Raw genomic sequence first — 23872 nt, forward strand, 5'->3', positions numbered from 1 at the left:
CATGTATTCGGAGGGGTTCCCGGGGAGTTTTACAGGTGTTTTTGTGGTTGGGGGGCTGTATGCTGGTCCACTGGCCTCTGCGCCATGTACGGGATTTGTGCGCTGTGCATGGCGCACGAGTAGGGGTTGGGGGCGTAACTGGCGCTGCTGCAGGATTGCTGCGGCACTCAGCTCCACCGCTGGTAATGGATGTTGAAATCCATGAATACGCTGTGCATGGAAATAGATTTTGGCACACGCGTTTGGCAAAGGCTGTCACACACGCACACGGTGCGTCAGCTGCATGCGCCACTTGTGCGCTGGATTCTATAAATTACCCCCTATATCCCATACAGACACAGGACTCCTTTCCAGATAGTATGTATATGCATGTTTTATGTAGTACAACTGCTAAATTAACTCATGATGCATTCAGCAATAGTTACATAATTACGCCAGTGCATGGTTTGGCATGAAGTCAACATTGTGCACTTTTAAACAGCACCCGTTGGCCTGGGGTGAAAAGGAAAGTGTGTCCAGGATAATGACAGAATGTTACCCCTTCCAAATCTACTAGACCCCATGGCTCAACCATTGCTAACTTTAGTGGAGATGTTTAAGGGCATTGTATGGCTTATTAAGAGTATGAAGATGCCCAGAGGTTTGAATAGCTCGCATCTAAGCAGACTTCAAAGCAGCAGTGAGGATAAGATGTTCAGCAACATTGATGCACATAGAGGGTAACGTGAAAATGCTGGAAGACCACGAGATCTGATTTTCTGGGTTAATAATGTGCAGGCAGTCGTCATGAAGTGGAGCTGTCAGAGCCTACAATGCACTGGGGAGGCCCATAACTTAAGAGTGTGATCAGTAGAGAACATGTACACTATAACACTATAAATGTGAGGATGAGAACATGAGTACCATCACGCAGAAGAGACACTTTCAGGTGAAGGTGGATCCCTGTCTCCCTCATCAGGAACTGAGTGACTTGTGTGGTGGCTGCTGGACTCATGTTAGAGCCCTTTCACTAGGGTGCACCCCATCAGAAAGGCACATTTCACTTAATCAGAGATGTCTGCCACACTGGGGTGAATACTATAAACTTTGTCAGGATGCCTTTACAACCTTCCACTAAAATAAACCCTAAAGCCAGCCTGAGGAACAGAATTTGAACCTAGGTGGGTGCCTCTTATTGAACTTCAGTGCCCCATCAACAGACTGGAGTAGTCAGAAGCAGGCACATCCTGTTTCAACAGAGAATAAAGGTGACTTAATACTGAGGCCATTGAGCTGAGACGCAGTGGATCCCTAAAGGCCTGCCTTAAATGGAATACGCATCAAAGGTCACTGGCTTTTCTGGAGCCAGCAAGAGGAGTGATAGACAAATAGATAATTGGTCAGAAGTGCGGAGTGTAACAATTTAAGGGATCTCTTCACTTTACCACAGGGGGGGACCCTTCCATGTGAGGATAGGGAGATGAATGCTCTATGCAGTATTCTCCCGCGGGGTGGTGGAAAGTGGGACCTCACAGGGAGAGACTCCCCTCATGGTGATAAGGACTCTCTGGAGACAGACCTTAAGCCTAAACCACTGAGGCCAGGAGAAATCAGAAGCAATTGCAAATGGTTGTTGATGAACAGCCTATGACTGACACAATTTACCAGGAGAAAGGAGTCATTATCCTCGAGCTATTTCTGTTTATTAAAACCTTCTTTTGATTAGCGGTAGGGTCCGTGCAGGGCAGAGTTGCGCAGCAGAAGGCTCTTTTGTTGGACAACCACCCTGATGACAAGCAGCCAAGTTATTTTCCAGTTATGTAGGGCCAAGCCTTTAGAGTAGGCAAGTGCAGATGAAATCTACAGCAATCGTTCATTTTTGCAACGCAGCAGCATTAAGATGAAGGAAAAGCCTGAACCTTGATAATCAGGCAAATACGCTGCATGTGCCTCATCCGTGGAACACACAGCAAAATCTGAGGCCAAGTGCAGATGCAGTCTGCAGCAGTATCTTGTTTAACCAATCTGGTGAAATCAGGATCAAGGAGAATCCTACACCTGAGAAGGGTCTCTCACCACGTTATATGTGACCCGACCCCAAGGCACACACAGAGCAAAAGTGTGAGGCCAAGTGCAGACGGGTGCAAAATGATTTCATGCAGCTAAAGAAATTGCTCCATAAGCAGACACCTGCAGGGCTGCACAGCCAGACTCTGAGTTTCTCCTACTTCAACAGTCAATGGCAAGTTCAAAGTAGTTTGCTGATCACAAGTCCCTGGGAGGACTATGCACTGTGACGTTCCAATGATTGTATCCTTGCCAAAATCCCAGTACGCTAAGGAATGGCACACAAGGATTTTATGGAAATGTTTTTGTCTTTTGGGAGTTAATGTAGGGAACTGAGGAATACTAAAATGTGAAGGTTGCCTCTTAGACCCTGGATGAACCTGGACATCTTTATTTGAATAACGTGCAACTGCACAATCAAGCGTTTGGGTACAATCAAGAAGAGTCTGGAGCAGTGATTTATTTTGGTTGGGGGCACCTCTACTTTGTGTGACATATTAAGGAAGTGCAGAGTGAGTTTTATCATGTGGAAGGGCTATCACATTTTCTTTGTGATGTTTTGAATTTGAAGGGTGAATGACAGCAAGTCGTAACATATGTGACTTTTGATACACATTATATGTACATCTGCTTTCTAATTTAATGCATTGCTTGTACTGAGCATTACTAATAAGAGCAAGACTATATACGATTCAAACAGAGAATGGCTCAACTTTGTCTTTCAATCCTTAAGCAACTACACCTACAACCACAACTTCAGGTAAGTGTCAATTTTCATTATTCTGTATACTTTACTTGGAGTATTTCCTCTGAGTAAATGAGGAGAGCAGAATCATCCTGGCCGCCTATTTCTGAATACATTTTAACGGGAGTGTGTGGCGTTTGAAGGTGTGGAGAGTAAAGTATAAATTGAAACAGTGATCAATTTGGAAGAGTAACAAGTTTCTGAATGCCTCTACTTTATGTGGCGTGTCAAGGAAGGTCATAATAAGGTGAAGCATTTGAAAGTGGTAACACCATTTTCTGTGTTGTCATTAATCTGAAGGGTGACAGTAAGCAATAATAAATATATGTGGCTGATATAACACACCATATTTAAATCTGGTTTGTGAACTAATAGGTTGATCTTAACGAATTCCAATACTAAGGGGAGCACTAGTTCCGATGCACAGCGAGTATGGCTCAACTTTGTGTTTCGTTCCAGTTGTGTGTGGGACATATGGTCGAAACGAAAACAGTAAACATCCATTTGCATTGCTAGCTTGGAATATGTCAGCTGAGGTAACAAGCAAAGCAATGTGCTTGCATTTTACAGAGGAAATCCCATACAGACACAGGACTCCTTTCCAGATATTATGTATATGCTTGTTTTCTGTAGCACAACTGCTAAATTATCTCATGATGCATACATCAATAGTTAAATAATTATACCAGTGCATGGTCTAGCATGAAGACAACATTGTGTACTTTTAGACAGCAACCGTTGGCCTCGGGTGAAAAGGAAAATGTGTCCAGGATAATGACAGAATGTAACCTCTACCAAATCTACTAGACCTCATGGCTAAACCGTTGCTAGCTTTAGTGGAGATGTTTAAGGGCAGTTTATGGCTCATTAAGAGTATGAAGATGCCCAGAGGTTGGAATAGCTTGCATCTAACCAGACCTCAAAGTGATGATCAGCAGTGAGGATAAGATGTTCAGCAACATTGATGCACATAGAGGGTAACGTGAAAATGCTGGAAGACCACGAGATCTGATTTTCTGGGTTGATAATGTGGAGGCAGTCGTCATGAAGTGGAGTTGACAGAGCCTAAAACACACTAGGGAGGCCCATAACTTAAGAGTTTGATCACTAGAGAACATGCTTAACACTAGAAATGTGAGTGTGAGAGCATGAGTACCATCAGGCAGAAGAGACACATTCAGATGAAGAGGGATCCCTGTCTCCCTCATCAGGAACTGAGCGACTTGTGTGGTGGCTGCTGGACTCATGTTAGAGCCCCCCATCAGAAAGGCACATTTCACTTAATCTGAGATTTTTGCCACACTGTGGTGAACAAATGTTTGTTCCCTCCCTGACTTACACGTGCAAAATGAATAAAACAAACTCTCTCCAGACAGAGAATAAGCCACAAAAGAGCAGGCTGCAACAGTTCAAGGAAAAAGTATATCTAGATCTCTGAGAGCGCTGTGACAAATTATTGTTACATTACATTTTTTTACAGTATACAGTAGTATGATGCAATTAACATAGGATACTATGTTGATTCCGTATTGGTCAGTTGTACGCTGTCTCAGCTGTCAGTGGCATCTCTTCCTCCGGGTTGGCAGCTTGGTTGGCGGGAGGATTGACGTCAGACATCTGTGCTCCGGATGGGTGAAGTTCAGGTCGCTGTGAAACATGGTGGTCACTATCTAAGCTAATATAATTCATTCTTTATAATGCATGCATTAAATATTAGTGGTTCAAAAAGACTGTCAGTAGTTTATCATGGCTTCTATAAAAGTCATTCAGGCGCCCATACTATCTATGGTATTTAGATTTACACAAGTCATAGGTTAAGGGTCTTGACCACTATAATACAATGACCAGAGTGTATCTTACACGTGCAAGAATCTCAGGTATGTGGCATTTGTTAGTACTGGACATGATATAGTGCAGCAGGGGTCTAATGTTAGTTAAAGGTTTGCTGTGTAGGCATCACGGTATGGTCAATGGTCTGGCACATGAAAGGAATATCTTACAGGGACACAGGGTTAGAATGGCAATAAGTTTCCACTAGCGAGGGTAAGAGGGCAAGGACACTTTTGTGGAGATGGGTGAGCTACGTGCTTAGCTCATGTTGGTTCACATGCAGGATAGTGATCTCAGAGGAAAAGAGATGTGTTACATTTATTATTTGTTGCAAGCACCTCCGGTTTCAGCATGAGAATAGTGCTGTGGAGTTTTCCAGTCAGAGTGGGAACAAGGGTGGGGGCCATGTGCTCCAAGCTGCTGCTGCGGGGAAAGTGAGATAAGCATTTTGTACTATCAATGTGAGGCCTGGTCAACAAGATGGAGTCAAAAGGGGTACAAAAAATGGATGCCGTGTGTCCTGCTCAGTGGACACATCTACGCAATGTCACCCAAAGTTAACATTGCATAAGGGCGAGGGGCGTACCCACTACTCGAGGCACTTGGTCAGAGTTTTGTACTGAGAAGTGAAGGCTGCGAGGGGCCTACTGGCCCCTCGCTCCCACACATAATGTAAACTTTGTCAGGATGCCTTTACAACCTTCCACTAAAATAAACCCTAAAGCCAGCTCGAGGAACAGAATTTGAACCTAGGTAGGGGCCTTTTATTGAACTTCAGTGCCCCATCAACAGACTGGTGTAGTCAGAAGCCACAGAGCCTGTTTCAAAGGAGAGTAAAGATGACTTAATGCTGAGGCGATTGAGCTGAGACAAAATGGATCTCTAAAGTCATGCCTTAAAAATAATACGCGTCAAAGGCCACTGAGTTTTTTGGAGCCAGCAAGAGTAGTGACGGACACATAGATAATTCTTCGGAAGTGCAGAGTGTAACAATTTAAGGGATGCCTTCACTTTTCCACAGGGGGGGATCCTTCCATGTGAGGATAGGGAGATGAATCCTCTACATAGTATTCTCCCGCAGGGTGGCAGAAAGTGGGACCTCACAGGGAGAGACGCCCCTCATGTTGATAAGGACTCCTTTTACATGATGGAATTCCCTAACGCTCTTACCATTGAGGCCATGATATATCTCAGGTCCTCAGAGATCTCACCTGTATGCAATAATGTTCGTTACTGCAATATTCCCTTCCTTCCTTGGTTAAGACTTGACATCACTGAGACGAGGAAGAATGGAAAGCACAGACGAAGTGATAATAACTTATCTCCCCAAACTACTGAGAGAGGAAGATTGAAGGAGTAATGCAACCTACGCCTCTTTTAGGTCCAGACAGTACCCCGAAGAGGCATGAAAAGTACTTCACTGACACAAAGGATGGATTTTGGCACTATGCTGGGGAGGAACCAGATACAAGACAAAAAACAAAAAAGGACTTGATGAAATAAACAGCTGGCATCAAGCAGAGCCCAGGAAGTTAGGACCTCGGACCATGACAGTCCTGCAAATGAGCTGGTACATGGAGGCGAAGGTAACAAGAAGAAGAAGCAGAAACAGCAGAGGAAGCACTATGTGAGCCGACAGGGAACTGACTCACTTAAGGACTGGGGAAGCCCAGGCGGTGGCATGATCTCTGGGAGTTGGACCATGCGGTCGAACAACGACCTGCTGTCAGGCTGTCAACCCAAAGACTCCGTGAGACACATAGACACAACAAGAGCCTGAAAGAATAGCTATTGGAAGTGTTGATCGAGGAATGAAATCTTGAGAAACTGGGAAGAATCAGAGATGTGTTCCCAGGACAGGCAAGGTAACATGAGCTTCTGAACAACCTGGTGGCGTCCAGGGAAACAAACAACCAATACCAAGATTAAAGAGGGCATCAGGAGTAATCTTCCTTGTGACAGTAACAGTGTCAAATTTCTCAAGAGTGAAGAAAATAATGGGAGAAATCACCCTTGTCACAGTAACAGCCCTAGAGTTACCAAGATTAAAGAGTGCATAGGGAGTAATCTCATGTGTGACAGTACCAGTGCCAAAGTTATCAAGTGTGTAGAATATAATGAGAGAAATCTCCCTCGTCACAGTAACAACACCTAGCTACCAAGGTTAATGATTGCAGCAGGCGTAATCTCCCTTGTCACAGTAACAGTGTTAAAGGCATCACAAGTGAAGAGTGCATGAGGAGTAATCTCCCTCGTCACAATAATCATTAGAGAGACATTCTGAACTAAGGAAGTTACTAGAGTGGTCTCTCCAACAATAGTGTTGGTGGGAATAGTAGAACAAGCCAAGACCACTTTGGGAGTGGTCTCCCCTGTTTAGTTAATAAAGAAGAATACACTGGAAGGACCGGAATATATATAGTGCTGAAAAGAACCAACGCTTGAACATTTAGGGATTGTTAACATAGACTCTCTGTAGACAACCCTGAAGGCTGAGCCACTGAGGCCAGGAGAAGGGAGTCATTCTCATGGCCTTACCATTTGTTGAATCAGAAGCCATTGCAAATTATTTTTGAAGAACACCCTAATATTGACTCAGTTTACCAGGAGAAGGGAGTCATTATCCTGGAGCTATTTCTGTTTGTTAAAACTTTCTTTTGATCAGTGGTAGGGTCAGTGCAGGACAGAGTTGCACAGAGAACAGACTCTTTAGTTTGGCAACAACCCTGACAACGAGCAGCCGAGTTATTTTTCAGGTAGGTAGGGCCAAGCCTTTAGAGTTGCCAATTGTAGATGAAATCTACAGCAATCATTCATTTTTGCAAATGTGACCCGACCCTTAGGCAAATACAGAGCAAATGTGTGAGGCAGACGCACTGCGCAGACTGACAAGGAGTTTCTCCTACTTGAACAGTCAATGGGAAGTTCAGAGTAGTTTGCTGATCATATGACCCTGGGAGGATCTTGCATGGTGATGTTCCAATGAATGTTACCTCAACAACATCCCAGCACTCTTAGTGAATGGCACACACAGATTTTATGGAAATGTCTTTTTCTTCTGGGAGTTAATGTAGGGAGCTGAGGACTACTAAAATGTAATGGTTTCCTCTCAGGCCTTGGAGGAATCTGGCCATCTTTTTCTGAATATCTTGTAAGTGCAGAATCAAGGCTTTGGGTACAATCTAGAATAGTCTGGAGCAGTGATCTATTTTGGATCGGGGCACTTCCACTTTTTGTGAACTATTAAGGAATTGCAGAATGAGTTGTAGCATGTGGAAGGATTAGCACAATTTCTTTGTGATGTCTTGAATTTAAGGGTGGATGACAGCAAGTCGTAACATATGTGACTTTTGATACAAATTATATGTGCATCTGGTTTCTCATGTAATGCATTGCTGGTACTAAGCATTATTGATAAGAGCAAGACTGTATATAATTCAAACAGAGAATGGCTCAAACTTGTCTTTCAATCCTCTTCTAGCAACTACACCTACAACCAAAACTTCAGGTAATTGTTCATTGTCTTTATTCTGTATACTGACTTGGAGTATTTCTTCTGAGTAAACGAGGAGAGCAGATTCATCCTGGCCGCCTATTTCTGAATATATTTTAACTGGAGTGTTTGGCCTTTGGAGGTGTGCAGAGTAAAGTATAAACTGAAAGGGTGATCAATTTGGAAGAGTAATAAGGCTCTGAACTCCTATACTTTATGTGGGGTATTGAGGAAGGTCATAATAAGGTGAAGCATTTGAAAGTGGTATTTTTATTGGATTTTCTTGCCATCACTGAGTCATGGCTGCACGAAGCATCAAGACCCTTACTCTCTTTAGCAGACCCTGATGGATACACCATACTTAGACAGGACAGAGATAAGACACAAGGCAGTGACATTGCCATTATCTCTAAATCCAGCATTCTATGAGAATTACACCCGCTCAAGTTACCGAATCCTGTGAAGTCCTCACAGTCAAACGTCTGCTACTTAACTGCCAGACCCTCACTATTCACCTTATCTACAGCCCCCCCAGCCCTACTGGGACGTTTGAGGAGGACATTTACACCCTGCTATCCAATAATCTCAAAACTACTTCTCAACTACTACTCTTATGGGATTTCAACCTGGGCTTTAATGATCCACTAGACAAACACGCCACATCCATCGCCAGTATTCTTTCCGAACTTGGCATAGCCCAAAAAATCACTGAACCCACACACAACAAAGGGAGAATTCTTGACTGGGTGGTGGACTACAATTGTACTGCCAGTATCATAACCATCTCCCGGCAACCTTGGACAGACCATTTCCTCCTGTCCTTTGAACTTTCTACCATCAGATCACTTCCTCTAGTCACCCCAACTGCCCCACCTTGCCTAACTAGGAATAAAAAGAGTATCATAGTGGATAAAGTGATCCCAGCCATCCTCCCTACCCTCAACCAGCTGTCCGATCACCTAGACCCAGAAACACTTGTTGAGGAGTACAATACCATTATGTTAACCTCACTCGACAACATTGCCCCAATCAAACTCAGACCTAGCAAACCCAAAACCCATCTAAACAAGTGGTTCACCCCTCAATTAAAGGACCTACAACAATTAAAGAGGAGTTGCGAAACCTCCTGGAGTTTACTCCCGTCAGAAGCCAATAGAACTAAATTAACAGAAATGCCATCACATTAAAAAAACAAAATCTATGTGGTGAAGCCTAACTCCGACAATAAGCGTGTTTGCAATGCTAATTCTAGTATGAAGGAATTGTTTACCATCCTTAAGGAATTAGAGTTTCCCAACCCCATTCCTGACACCTGCACCAAAGACAAAACATGGTGTTCAGACATACAACTGGCAATCTCCAATAAAGTAACTACCCTTCAAAATAAAATAGCCACAAAAAAAACCACTTTATCACCCACCTCATCCGAAGAATAATACTCCTGACTTTCCTTTGAAGGAACCTGATTCCATCACCCGTTTCAACTTTACCAAAACATCCATTCTTGAGGTTCAGAACGTTATTCTTTCACGCAAGCCATCCAACTGCAAGGGTGACCTCTGCCCAGCCCGACAATGATCTTACTAGGCCAGGTGTCATTCAGATTGCACAAGTGCAAAGGAAGGGGGAACAGAAAAGTGCGGGGGGTTTTAAAGTGCAGTACATGGGATAATACATCTCAAGATAAATAAAAGAACGGCCAGCTGGTGACAGTGCAGGGTGAGCTCAGACATAAGTGCTGGTGGGCAGACTGTGGGCAGACTGTAGGGATACAGAAAACAGTCCCCAGGTGCAGGGGTTGCCCATTAGGCAGTATAGGCATGTAACTGGCAGGGCAGGGCTAGGGCCTGAGATCAGGTGGGTGGCCAGGTAACCAGTGCAGTCTCAGTATCAGCCAGGAGTTCAGTAGGGGAGAGGGGGGAGAGAATCATAGCGGGGTGACTTTAATTCAGATTATGCAGCTCCATATTGTAGGGGATCTCACTTCTTCGTCTAAGGAATCTCTCTCTCTCTTGAAATCAACAACAAGAGACTGAAAGAGGTGATATCTGGAGAAATGGTATCAATTCCTGGGGTATTCATCTCCTATTACCTGTCATCGTAACCTGGAAGTGAGGGATTTCATCCTCTTGGATAGACCATGTTTTTCTCTCTAGGGAATTTTACATCATTAGTTCACCCTTATTTAATCAGTCCAGCCTCAGAAGCACTGACGTGTCTATCACCTTTACACACGATATTTCATTCACAGGTCTTGGTGGGATCTCTCCTTCACTCGTACTACTCCTTGTAGAAATGGTTTTAGTGTACTTTAGAATTCAGTAAAACTAGATACATTAAATCTGTCTTTGCTAACTGTTCTTGAGAACATTTTGGCTTTTGGTGTAAGAAGTGTTTTTACCTATAGCGAGACTATTTTTGCTTGCCTATAAAGATTGTTAAGAGTTATTTGTGGGGGTAGAAAAAGAGTAGAACATGTCTATAATGAACAAACAACAGAAGCCTAAAGATTGAAAAGAACTCAGTTGAGATGTATCCTAAGGGATAGACCAAGGCTAACTTGCGACTTTCTTATATCATTCCTATCTATAATAAAGGAGATAAAGAGAGAGAGCCCAAGAAATGATCGACCAATAGCAATCCTGGATGCCAGCAGCATGGTCTTTGCAGCATTGATGCTTAGACGGGGATTATGTAGGTTTACCAGTGCAAATTGAGGGGTGAAATCAAGGGAGAACAGACGATCCTCAGGCATGGTGCGTACGGATCATGCAAGTGCACAGACGGTCACAGGAAGGGGAGATCCAAGTGCACCCGGTCGGAGGAGACTGGGGTAAGTGCAGAGAGAGTCACTTTCTTGGGTTAATTCTTAAGTGCAGTGAGTGTGGGTGGCGTGTAGGGCCCTGAGTCAAGTGCAGAAGAGGATTGGTAGGGAGTGCCACGGACTTGTGAAACTCTGAGATACACCTGCCAGCCAGACAGCAGCTGTATGGAAGAGGAGGGAGAGAGGGAAAGAGCACGGAGCTAGGTTAGCAGGGTAGAGGGAGAGAGAAGGAAGAGGAGAAGAGGAAGGTCTTGAGGTGTTATGGCCAGCATCCTGTATTTTTTGGTCGATGATAGTATCCAGAAAGATATCTTACCCCCTACTTGGAACCTTTCTTATGTCATTCCTATCTATAAGAAAGGAGAGTGTGAGCCCAAGAAATGATTGACCAATGGGAATCCTGGACTCCTGTAGCACAGTCTTTGCAGCATTGTTGCTTAGAGAGATGGATTCCTGAGTAGAGAAATTGGGCTCATTCTATAGTTCCAAGTGGGCTTTCAAAAATCATACACATATACTTTTATAAGTTTCTCAACCATGGATGGCTGAAAATGTGCTTTGCTAAAATGGGGATAAGACTGAACTACTATTGTTAGCCCCACTGACTCTCCCATCAAACTTGATGACCAGTATATATCCTTCACCATCGACAATACCACCATCCCCATCCCCAATTAGTCAAAACACAGGGATTCTATTTAGATTCAAACCTAACTATGTCTAGACAAGAGAGCGCAATCGCTGCTTCGGCAGCCTACTACTCCAAACTCCTCAACGCCACCAGACCGTTGCTCTCCACCACAAATTGCCTGTCAATTTGTAGAGCCTAAATAGGCTCAAGGTTGGACTATTGCAATGTCATCTACATGGACATCTCAACTAAAAAATGTGGACAAACCCCAAACCATTCAAAATAACGCCTTTTGTGCAGCTGTGGGCATCCACAAAAGAGAACACACCTCAGTAGCCAGACAGCAAGCACCCTGGCTGCCTGTCCGCCAGTGCATTCTTTTCAAAACGCTTGCTCTCCCGCGCACATGCACAAATGGATCCATCACACAGCACCCCCTACCTATCTCACAGAGTCATCATTCCTCACGCCTTCAGACCCACAAGAACACCATACGCCAATCTATTGCCTGTTACCAGAGTTAAACATGCCATAGTGGGAGAGGCGAGCATACCCTTCATTGCCTCCAGGCACTGGAAGCAATCAGAACAAGACAGTTTGCCTAAAAAGTCACACACACCGCTTTAAGGCCTCTTCCCAGCTACCACTACATGTCTAATATCAAACAACTGTATTCTATTGACAATGAAGCATGATATGCAGCTCAACCTGTAACCGTGTGCTGCACTATCACATGCGTAACCAATCCGTCTTATGTAGGCTCAGGTATGGGCCAATGTAAGCCAGGCACCTACCAAGTAATACAACCAAGCCATGTTCTCCTGTGAGCAAATGTAACATATCCACCTATCGATGTACTGTAACTAAGCCATTATCCTGTAACAGTGCAATACGAGCAAGACTATATACAATGCAAACAGAGAATGGCTCAACTTTTTCTTTCAATCCTCTTCTAGCAGGCAACTATGGAGGCAGCTCTGGATCCCAACCTTCAGGTAAGTGTCCATTGTCTTTATTCTGTGTACTGATTTGGAATGTGGAGTAAATGAGGTGAGCTGAATGATCTTGGTGGTCTATTTCTGAATAGGTTTTAACTGGAGTGTTTTGCCTTTAGTGGTGAGGGGAGCTAAGTATAAACCGCAACAGTGATACATTTGAAAGAGTAGTAAGGCTCTGAACACCTATTAAGGAAGGTCAGAATAACGTGTAGTATTTGGAAGCATTTGGAAATGGTGAAACCATTTGTTGTGATGTCTTTAATCTGAAGGCTGAAAGTGAGCAAGCCATAGCATATGTGGCTGTTATAACACATCATACTTAAATCTGGTATCTACGTGCCGGGCGATTCCCAAAGTGGCAGGCCACTAGCTAACTGCTGGGGCACAGGAGTCCCCAGACTGGGGTACATCTTAACTGTAATGTCCCTTTAACAACGTTTTTTCGTCCATTGAATATGTTTTCATAAGGGAAATAGTTTCATAATATTACATCACTGTATATAAGTTATTAATAGTTCCTCTTTTAACATATATGAAAGAACTATAAACCTTTAAAAAACATATTGTTTGCAACACATACTTATGTGAGTCGTTATCAGCAGCGCATACTGCAATAGACAAATCAAAATAGACATTTGTCAAATGCCAGGCCCTCTGCCCATGGCAGAAAAGTTATATCACTATTTTTTGTACTTAGTTTGGACAATTTCAAAAAAGTAAAACACTGGACAGATTTCCAAAAACATCCTTTCAGGTCCTTGCTGAAGCTCCTTGTGCTGCAATTCCATCCAGCCCTCCGGCTGCAGCCGCAAGCAGATTTTCTTTCCCCATTTAAACCTACAGCTTTGGCCATGCCGCCTGCCCTGTTAAGTAAATCAGAGTAGCCATTCAACCGTGACGAGGGCCAGTCCCATTGTCCATGCACCAAACTTATATGACTATTTTTCGTGCTTAGGTTTCGACTCTTTCAAAAAAATATAACACAGGCCAATTTGCAAAAGCATCCATTCAGGTCCTTGCTGACACTCCTTGCGCAAGTTTGCTGCAATCCTGTCCAGCGCTCCAGGCTGCAGCCTTAAGCAGAAATGTTTTCCCCATTTCAACCTAGAGCTTAGGCAATGCCGCATGCCCCATTAAGTAACTCAGAGTAGACATGCGCCCTTGCTGAGGGCCAGGTCCATTGTCCATGCACCAACCATATATCGTGCTTACATTTGTACACTTTGGAAAAATAAAACAGAAAATAGATTTACAAAATCATGCTTTCAGGTCCTTGCTGATGTCCCTGACGCAGGTTTGTTTTAATTCAGTACAGCACTTAAAGCTGTAGCCGCAAGCAGAATAATTCTTCCATTCAAACCTAGGGTTCTGTCATGTTGCATGCCCCAATAATCAAATCAGAGTTCATGATTATAAAGTAATTGCAGGGTGGTAGAATGGGTAGATCACTGCGATTCATCTAGCACTTTAGAAAGATTACCCTGCTGCAGGCGATGGGGTTCGTTGTGAATGTGCCCTTCCTTCTTCAAGTGTTAGGTTCTGAATAGGAGAGTGAGTCCTGTTCACCTCAGCACTCAGTTATTCAATAAGTAACTGTTGTCATAATGAAGCAGTCTTCAAAACCAATATTCATGCTATATTTTTTGTTAGAAGTCAGCCGACACATGATTCAGCGATTCAGCCCGTTATTAACAGGCTTGTTGTTAGCATCATCCCCATTCCCATTGAGCCCTATGGTGGCTTCAATGGGAATGGGGATGTACCGGGTCCGGGTTCCTTGAATGAGGAATTACCGGGCCCTCCAAGGTCAGAATGGCCCAGTAATTCCTCATTCAAGGACCCCGGACCCGTTACCCGATATGGGGGTAGCCATGCCGCTAAAAGTGCCATGGTTACCTCCATCCTCGTAATGAGGCCCATACCCACTTCAACACCATTTTTTGTCCCTAGCGGTCATGGTCAGTAGCCAGATTGTCCACATCATGCCATAACCCAGACAATCTGACTACTGCCCACAGCCACAGGCTATACCTCAGTCACCAAATGTATATGACTATTTTTTGTAATTACATTATGACACTTGTCAAAAAATAAAACACAGGCACATTTTCAAAACCATGTTTTAATGTCCTTGCCAATGCTCCTCACGAGTTTGCTTCAAATCAGCCCATGTTTTATTTTTTTTAAAGTATCAAAATGTATGTACATACAATAGTCATATAACTTAGCCCCCACTTGACAAAATCCATTCAGTCTTTACACAAACATTGAAGGTTGGGTCTATAATCTTTCTCAAAACTTTTGTCCTTATTCGGCAATTAGCAACAAAGTTATAAGCCATCTAAAAATGTTGAGACCCCCCTCTAATTTCGCCCCCTCTCGAGAAAATCCCACCAAACTTTGCAAAACTATTTAGGATTAGTTCTAGTTCTAGTTACATGCAGTTTCATTGAGTGGCGCAAAAGACATCTGAAGTGTCCGCTAAGTGCACAAAACTGCCCCAGGACATCTGGAGTGTTTGCAGACTTTCGGGGGGGGTGAAACAACCTGTTTTTTGGTGTCTTATGGCCATATTCAATCCAATTCCTCGTCCCCCCACATCCCCACAGATTGATTGTTGAGTTTGACAAGTGCAATGATGCTTTTTTTTGTGTTATCACTGCTCTGTCCGCGGACTGAAAAAAAATGTGCAAATCCAAGATGGCGGACGTTTCAGGAAAACTGACACATTTCACGTTTTCTCACCACCCAATCAACGGCCGCTTCCCCGATGTCAGCTGACCATGCAAAAGTTAGCAAATTTTTCTAGCCAATCAGAGGCCAGTCCGCAGACGGAGCAGGGAAGTGAGTCGGCAGAGCAGACATAAATGTCACTAATTTGTTTGCATTACAATTTGGTTGTTTAAAAAAAAAAAACTACTGGACGGATTTACACCAAATTGACAAAAGCACGCTTTCGGGACCAAGCCACCATTCCTGCCGCAAATTTGTGAAAATCCATCCAGCGGTTTGGAATATAGATGTTTTTACCCGTCCAGCGGATTGGGCTGTAGGCGCGACAGAAATGTTTTCCCAGAAAGTCTATGGGAAAAAAGAACTGTTGGGACCTCCCTATAACTTTGACCCCCACACTCCCCCCTTGACCAAACCTCACCAAATTTTGCAAAGTATGGTGAGGATTCGTCCAAGGGAACGAAAGTTATAAGCCACCCAAACCGTGCTCTTCCCATGGGTTTAGCAACTTAACCATGGCTACGTGGGCGCTACCACAGGCCACGTAATATATATAAAAAAAAATATATATATATATATATATATATCAATCTTCGTAATATAAGTCCTATCAATGTTATCATAGCGGGTGGCTTTAATTCGGATTGCTTGCGCAGCTCTTTATTATAGGGAATCTCGCTCTCTCTTGAAACCAACAACCAGAGAATTAAAGAGGTGGCATGTGAATAAATGGCATGAATTCCTGGGGTATTCATCTCCTACTGCCTGTCATCGTAACCTGGAAGCGAGGGAGATCATCCTCTTGGATAGACCATGTTTTTCACTCTAGGGGAATTTATATCATTTGTTCCCCATTATTTCAGTTATAAGAGGAATATATGAGGAATGGTTCCCCGAATAAGGACTTACCGGTCTATTCTGACCTTTGCTGGACTGGTAAGTCCCCATTCCGGGAACCATTCCTCATTCCCATTTGCGCCCCCATAGGGCTCAATGGGAATTGGGATGGAGCTAATAACGGTACCGCAAAATAAAACCAGGCGTTAAGGAATGGACCCGCTAAGGGACCTCATAATACGGCAGTAGGGGATTACCGGCACCGGTGCCCTTACCGGTGCCGGTAATCCCCTACCACCTACTGTGTAATGAGGCCCTATATATACTGCCATTAACTCCACCTCTTTAACGGTGGTGGTTGCTACTTCATGAACTTCCTAAATGGGAAGGATGCTTTTCGGGGGATGGCATTCTGACAACGATCAAAAAGTTGAGGCTTCAAAGGCCCCAGGAATGGACTATATTTCTCCTTGTATCCTAAAGTCATACTCTTTCTGTGCCAGGATCTTGTAATTTTTGGTTGGAACCTTTCTCATGTCATTCCTAGCAAATAGGAGGCAAGCGGGGTGGGAAGGGTACTAAAAACTCAGAATTTCAGTTCTTAAATAGGTATGATAAATTCATAAAACTTCAGGTGCAGATGGGGGAGAAGAAATGTCTCAGGGCCACCTGAGACATGGAGACGAACAATGGACCATAAGCCAGTTATTGCTAACTTGCACCCCCTTTAGTGCACTCCTTAGGGGTAAGTACCCCACTGTTACTGTTACTCAAACTGTTACTAAATACAAAAAGATAGACTGGTAAGTTAAACATAAATTCAGTGATAATTCTCGGGTGGCTGATTGCATACAATCGGTGAGTAACATTCGAACATTCATGTATGTATTTTGAAACCAATGAGATAGACAAAAACACACATATGAGTCTGTATTGCACAAATAAAATCTATTTACATATAGTTACAGAATTCAAAAAGTAGAATTCAAGCATTCAAAAAAGAGGGGACACTTAAAAATGAAGTATGTTGCATCACAATAAATGGTCCTATACCAGTGAAATAAGATAACAGTAGTGTTATATTCACATCTACACTACTATATCATAGGAAATAGTTGATACACAAATTAAATCTCCTGGGGTTGTGTCCCCTAAAGCGCTCCAGTCATGGTAAATAGAGTTATAACAGAATCCTTCTTCAGGGCCTGAGCATATTCAACTTTCTTAGCTTTGTACAGCTTGTTTCAGAAATGTGTCTATAAAGTAATATAAAGTAATACACATCAGTATGTGTCACGAAAACCTATATTTACTGTTGAAGTTCGGCGGGGGCCGTAGGAAATCTATCAGAGGAAGGTATTGACAGTAATATATTGACCGCGATTGTGACAGACAATGCGATTTGAATTTGGATGGTATTTGAGGCACATGTTCGAGCGGATTTCCTTCATGAAGAACGGCTCCAATGTCGGACAAAAGTATGATTGAATCTCTCATCCGGTGCAAATAAGGAGCTGATTGCCAGTCCTTGGGGGCTGTTCATATCACACGGCGTCATCATTTCACTTGTGCTGGCACTCTGGGTTTTGTACTCACTTGTTCTGGTATTGCACGCAGCCTTCCCGTGTGTGATACCGCACTTGTTGTTCACCTTGGGGAATGTTTTCTGTACTAAGCTTGTTGTGGTCTTGACAACGCGCATTAATGAGTGCAGCTTCATAAAACTTTACGCACAGCAAGTTGCATGATGAATGGTAAAGTTGGTTAGGATCAGCTAGACCTCTGGATACATGCCATTTCTGTCTGGGTGGCTCTCTAAAAATCAGGCAAAAACTTCCAAGAAAAAAAAAACAGGGGGTAAGAGGTAGACAGGTGCAATACTGCGCCAGTGTGATTCTGCCAGAGGCATCAGCAGCATTCCACAAAGACAGCACATCACTTCTTTCACCATCATTTGTTACTCATCCACCTTAAATAACCCAGGTTAGTGATTCAATACGTTGAGGCTTTTCAACTCATAAAGATTCTGGATGATCCGAGAAACACAGGAAGCTTCCATGGCGTTTACAACATCTGAACATTCTATGACTTCCATTTCTCTACTTTGCTATGTGAGAGTGGGTGTATTATTTGGACCTTGTATGTTTTTTTGAAATTGTTCATAAAATGCCTGATGATTTGTGGTACGATTGAGGTAGACACTTACCATGGCGTTAGTGGATGAGTGGGGAAGTATTGTACTAGATGAACTCTGTTCTATGTACATTTAAATGCAGCAGAGTACATGTGCCAGTCTTTGCTTGACACTATCTTAAATATTGTGTACCATATTCTTCTATGGGTTTTCTGTGCTTTCTGGATGTGTTTTGATGTATATATGTTTTTGCATATTACTCAACAAGTGATCATTTTGTGTTGGCAATCTATGCAAGCCTCCAGTTGTCTAGGTCTTATGTGTCTTTGTTTGTGCACTGGTTATGGGAACGCACTTGTAGTAATATATCTTGTGGTTGCTGCGGTTGGCGCACACAGTCTATGACACCGTCGTTATGGATGGGCGGTTTGGTGGTATATGTATACTTCTCTCAAGTGATCTAGCAATCTTATGCTGGCTTGTGTAATGTGAAAAGTTGTCTCTGTGCTATTGTGTAGGGCTAATGTGGAGTGAAACACACTTTCCTTTCTATTCCATTCAATCGTTTCCACACTATAATCATCGTGTCACTGAGCACGGTCAAGACGTTATTGTTTTATTTATACAGTCGCTTATTTTGAGTGGCTGTTGATGGACAAATGTTTGATTGCAGTAGGTGAGATTGTCTGAGACTATATCCTCAGCAGCGTCTGCACTACTTTATTAGAGTGATGGGTTTTCTTGGGTATTGTTGGGGCTCTCTGAGGTTCCAGTTTGGGGGAGATTATTACTCATTGTTCATGACTTGTGCTGCTGCACTAACTAGATGTATAGTTTATATATTTTTTTTTAAATGGGCACAGCTTTCTGAAGGGTGGTCATGAATAGGTCCATATTGTAACTCATAGTGAGCCCATTCGTTATTGGGCTCTTTTTGTTCAATTTACTTGTATGTTTGTGTCTTTTGTTTTGTTGTTTGTTTGTTTAGCAGGATTTGTGTTGTTTTTTTGCTCCGATTCGATTTTCCATAGCTCATTGCCCTTTGTTCATCATTTTGATCTAATGCACTTTATTGAGGTCACATGAACAGTGACGCTGATAATTTTTGAATCAGAGGGAACTAAGGTGTGGGTATATTAACTGTAGGTACTTGGAATAATAAAAGTATGAGGTGTCTTTCTAAAAGGAAAAAAATTCTATCCAGAATATGGAGGGAAATGATTGATGTGGTTCTACTTCAAGAGACGCACTTTGAGGATGGCACTGGGAACCTCCTTACTAATTCTAGATATACGAAAGTGTGGCTAAATGGTTACTCTACTAATTCACAGGGAGTTGGGATTTTGGTCAGAAGGGGGTTGGGTTTAAGAGTTGATAAAATAGTTAAGGATGATGCAGGTCGGGCCATTTTAGTTGACTGTTTACAGTCGGCTCAGTTTACGGCCCATGTGCAGCGGGGTCTCTCTTTTTTGATATTGTAACTAAACTTTTAGCTGACATGAGGGAGAAGTAATCATTTTAGGTGGAGATTTCAATTGTGTTATGGACTTCAAAATGGATAGATCCTCGGTGTGCTCTTTAACTGGCCACAGATCTAGTAGAGAATGTTGTGATTTTGTGGATGCCTTTGATTTAATTGACTCTTGGAGAGTTTTGCATCCAAAGACAGTGGAATTTTCATTTTACTCTCCGGTTCATGATTCCTTTTCAAGGATTGACTATTTACTCATATGAGACGATAATTGAAGCTAGAATGTGTGAGCGAGATCTTTCGGATAATTCTCTGGTTTTGGTTTGATTGTGTCTTGCTCCGCACTCTCCGGATTCTGCTAGGTGGAGGCTAAAATCATTTATTCTGAAGGAGGAAAAAGCATTACAGTCACTTTCTGGTTTTGTGTCTGGATATTTTGATGTTAATAAGGGTTCAGCGGATAGTTTAATAGTATAGGGTGCATTCAAGGCCTCAGCTAGGGGTGAATTGATGAATTGGACATCTAGAGTGAGGAAAGAAGGGGAGGCAAACATGAGAAATCTTGAGCTAGATCTGGGTAAATCGCAATCAGCGTATGCACCTACTGGATCAGTGAATGATCGTTTAAAGATGGATAGGTTATATGAGCAATTACGTCTGGAGTCTGAGATTCAAGCAGAATGTGGGACTTTTTATTCTAAACACCGCTTCTGGGAGAGAGGGGATTCTGGGGGTAACTGTTAGGTTCATGTCCATGTATTCTACCACACGTATCACACTTGAATCAGTTCAGGTATTTTCTCAGGTTTATTTCATAATGGAGAGTTCCCTTGCAGCCACGGCGGCTCCGATGTCGTTCTCTCGCTGTAGCTCGAATAACGAGCCACACAGACAACGTCATCTGGAACCCGAGCCGCAGGGGTTCTACATGGTGATGCAATCACCCAGTTACTACATAACATCTCTCCCCCTTATAATAACACAAGTAACTAACCATTCCTAGATAACGAAAAAAACAGAGAAAAAAAAACAACAAAACTATTAACCAGAAACTCAAAACATTGGGCTACTCCATCAGGTAAAAAGGATACACATCTTCTCTACTTTCCGGGGTACACGCTGTCCTCTTGTAACAGTTTATTAATAATACATAAAATCTTTTTTAAAATATGGTGTTCTGCTCCTGGTTTTTGCCAAGCATGTATAGTCCTTCCTCACTTCTGTAACATTGGCGTGTTTGTTTGTCGATTCTTCTTCACTTTTGTTGACATCACGCCACCCCACTCTTTTAACATTGTCTAGAGCTCGCTTCATCTCTCCATCGATTTTAACTACATCATCGCATGACCACCGATTTCCATCTTCCAATATTACAGACTTCCCAGAACAACTCACTACCATCTGTGGGTCACGATACTTGGATTCTCCCTTCACAACTTTTCTGGGTTCTTTCACTCTCACCCAATCACCTTCCTTTACCAAATTTTCCTTCACACTCTTCTGTCTGTCATAATATTTCTTATACTTTGCTTGTTTGACTTTTACTCTCTCCACCACAGCTTCCATGTCCACAACTCTGTTGTTTCTTCCTTTTAACCAAGCTGGTCTCAGTCTGTTGGTAGCCACTCTTCCCCTCATCATAGTGAATGGTTCTACTTCTGTTGTGGAATGTGGCGTGACTTTATATGTGAGCAATGCTTCTTTAAGAGTCTCTCTCCAGGGAATGTTGTTTGCAACAGCTAATTGAATCGTGTCCTTGATAAATCTATTCATTCTCTCAACCAAACCATTAGCTATAGGGTGGTATAAAGAAGTAGTTCTATGTCTAATTGCTCTTTCCTTGAGAAAATCTTGTACATCATTTGCCATGAATTGTGCCCCATTATCTGACACCAACTCCTGAGGCTCTCCTTCCCTGTCAAATATTTCTTCCAGAAATCTCTTGACTTTTATTGCCGACATAGACTCTTCTACAATGCCACATTCAACCCACTTGGAGGTGTAGTCAACCAACACTATGATGTAGATCTTATGTGGCTCCAATATCTCAAATGGTCCTGAAATATCAATGGCTAACTTTGTCCATACCGACACTGGTATTTCTATGGGTTGCAAAGGTGTGGCTCTGGCAACTTTTCCTTTATCGCTCACCGCACATGCGGAGCATTCCTTCACCATGTTTTCTAACTCATTCCACATCCTGGGCCACCAATATACCTCTCTTACTCTTCTTTTAGTGAGATTTCTCCCTATATGTCCTTCATGTGCTATTTGCATGATCCTCTCTCTCAAACTCGTGGGCGGCACAATGCGATCACCCCGATATATGCAGGCTTCATTGCATGACATTTCCTCCTTCTTATCTTCCCATGGCACTAACCGTTCAGGCACCTCCTTCCAGCCACTCGCTATTGCTAGCCTCAATTGTTCCTGTTCCTCATCTGCCTTGACAGCTTCCATCCAATCCTCCTTAGTGAAACCAGGATGTATTTGTGCAATGACACTGTCCATTTCTACTTCATTTTTATCATTACTTTCATCACTTGATGAGTATGGCAAACGGGACAGGCAATCTGCAACCACATTACTCCTGCCTGGAGTATATTTAATAGAACAATTGTACTGCATTATGATGAGAATCCACCTTCTTATGCGGGGAGATGTTAAATGTGGATTTCTTGGATTCAGGATATGAATCAACGGCTTATGGTCAGTCCTAACCTCGATGGGGATACCCCATATCAGCCCCTTAAGATGTTCTAAAATCCACATTACAGCCAGAGCTTCTTTTTCTATAGTAGAATAATTTTTCTCAGCATCTTTGAGTGTCCTAGAAGCAAAGGCAATAGGAACCATTTCTTCATTTTGAACTTGTTCAAGTACACCTCCCAGGCCTGAATTACTCGCGTCTACAGATATAACAGTTTTGGCACTAAAATCAAACATTTTCAGGGCAGGTGCTCTGTTAATCAGTTCTTTGATTTTTCCTAATTCTTTCGCACACTCCACAGACCATCCAAACTTCACATTCTTCTTCATCAGGTTTCTCATATGTATCGTTTTGTCTGTATAGTGATCAATGAACTTCGCATAATACTCTGTAAGGCCCAACAAACTCCTCAATTGATCTTTGTTGGACGGCTCAGGAATTTTCAGTATGGTATCCACCAAAGCTTCTTTAGGTTTAATTCCATCCACATCAATACAATGGCCCAAATAAGTCACTTCATTTTTTTTTACTTTGCATTTCTCAATCTTCAATGTAAGACCTCTCTGTTGTAGTATTTGCAGAACTCCAAGAAGTTTAGCATCATGATCCTCTTCGGTCATGGCTGATATTAAAATGTCATCTTGAAAATAGTACACCCCAGGTAACCCTTCAAATAGATGATGCATTAATCTCTGAAAAACAGCAGCCGCCGACGCTAGGCCAAATGGCATTCTTTTAAAACGAAACGCCCCTAATGGTGTTATAAAGGACGTGAGATGTCTGGAGTTCTCATCTAGTTCAACCTGATGGTATGCGGATGATAAATCAAGTGTGGAAAAATATTTGGCTGGCTCCATAGTGGTGAGCATTTCTCCAATATTTGGCAGGGGATGTCGATCTACCCATATATTGTTGTTCAGATCTCTTAAATCAACACACATCCTAATGTCTCCCCCTTGTTTCCTTACGATCACAATGGGCGACAACCACTCTGAGCTTTCTATCGGTTCAATGATATCTTGAGAACACAATTTTTCTAATTCTCTCCTCAAAGAATCCCGTGTTCCAACTGGTATATTCCTCACTTTATGTACTACCGGTTTTGCTCCTCTTTTCAAAACAATGCGATGTTTAAATCCTTTGAGAATCCCAATCTTCTCATTGAATACCTCCGGAAATCTCTGAACCAAACCATCGGGGGAATTACAGCATTTATCCAAAACACTCAATATAGGCTTAATTTCTCCCGGGTGAATCCTAATCTTTAGTGCCGCTTGTTCCCACCAACCAACTATTGCAAAGCCCTTTAGTGCCACATATAACTTGCAATAAGTATGTCTCCCTTCAAAGGATAACTGTACCCAAACATAGCCAACAATGTCAATAGGGGATTTGCCATACCCTGTCGCCTTGACACTCG

At 42.7% G+C, this 23872-nt stretch overlaps 1 long non-coding RNA gene across 3 annotated transcripts in view; it reads left to right on the forward strand.

Moving 5' to 3' along the window:
* The window catches only part of LOC138562527 (uncharacterized), a 173500-nt gene that overhangs the window by 71285 nt on the left and 78343 nt on the right, over positions 1-23872 (forward strand). For all 3 annotated transcript variants that reach the window (XR_011299337.1, XR_011299339.1, XR_011299338.1), the window contains 3 exons: positions 2780-2806; positions 8103-8129; positions 12526-12564. This is a non-coding gene — a long non-coding RNA (uncharacterized lncRNA). The remainder of the gene's footprint in view (positions 1-2779; positions 2807-8102; positions 8130-12525; positions 12565-23872) is intronic.

This window comes from Ambystoma mexicanum, unplaced genomic scaffold (assembly GCF_040938575.1).
Source record: "Ambystoma mexicanum isolate Mex_15411 unplaced genomic scaffold, UKY_AmexF1_1 Mex_scaf56, whole genome shotgun sequence".
Classification (NCBI taxonomy): Eukaryota; Metazoa; Chordata; class Amphibia; order Caudata; family Ambystomatidae; genus Ambystoma; species Ambystoma mexicanum.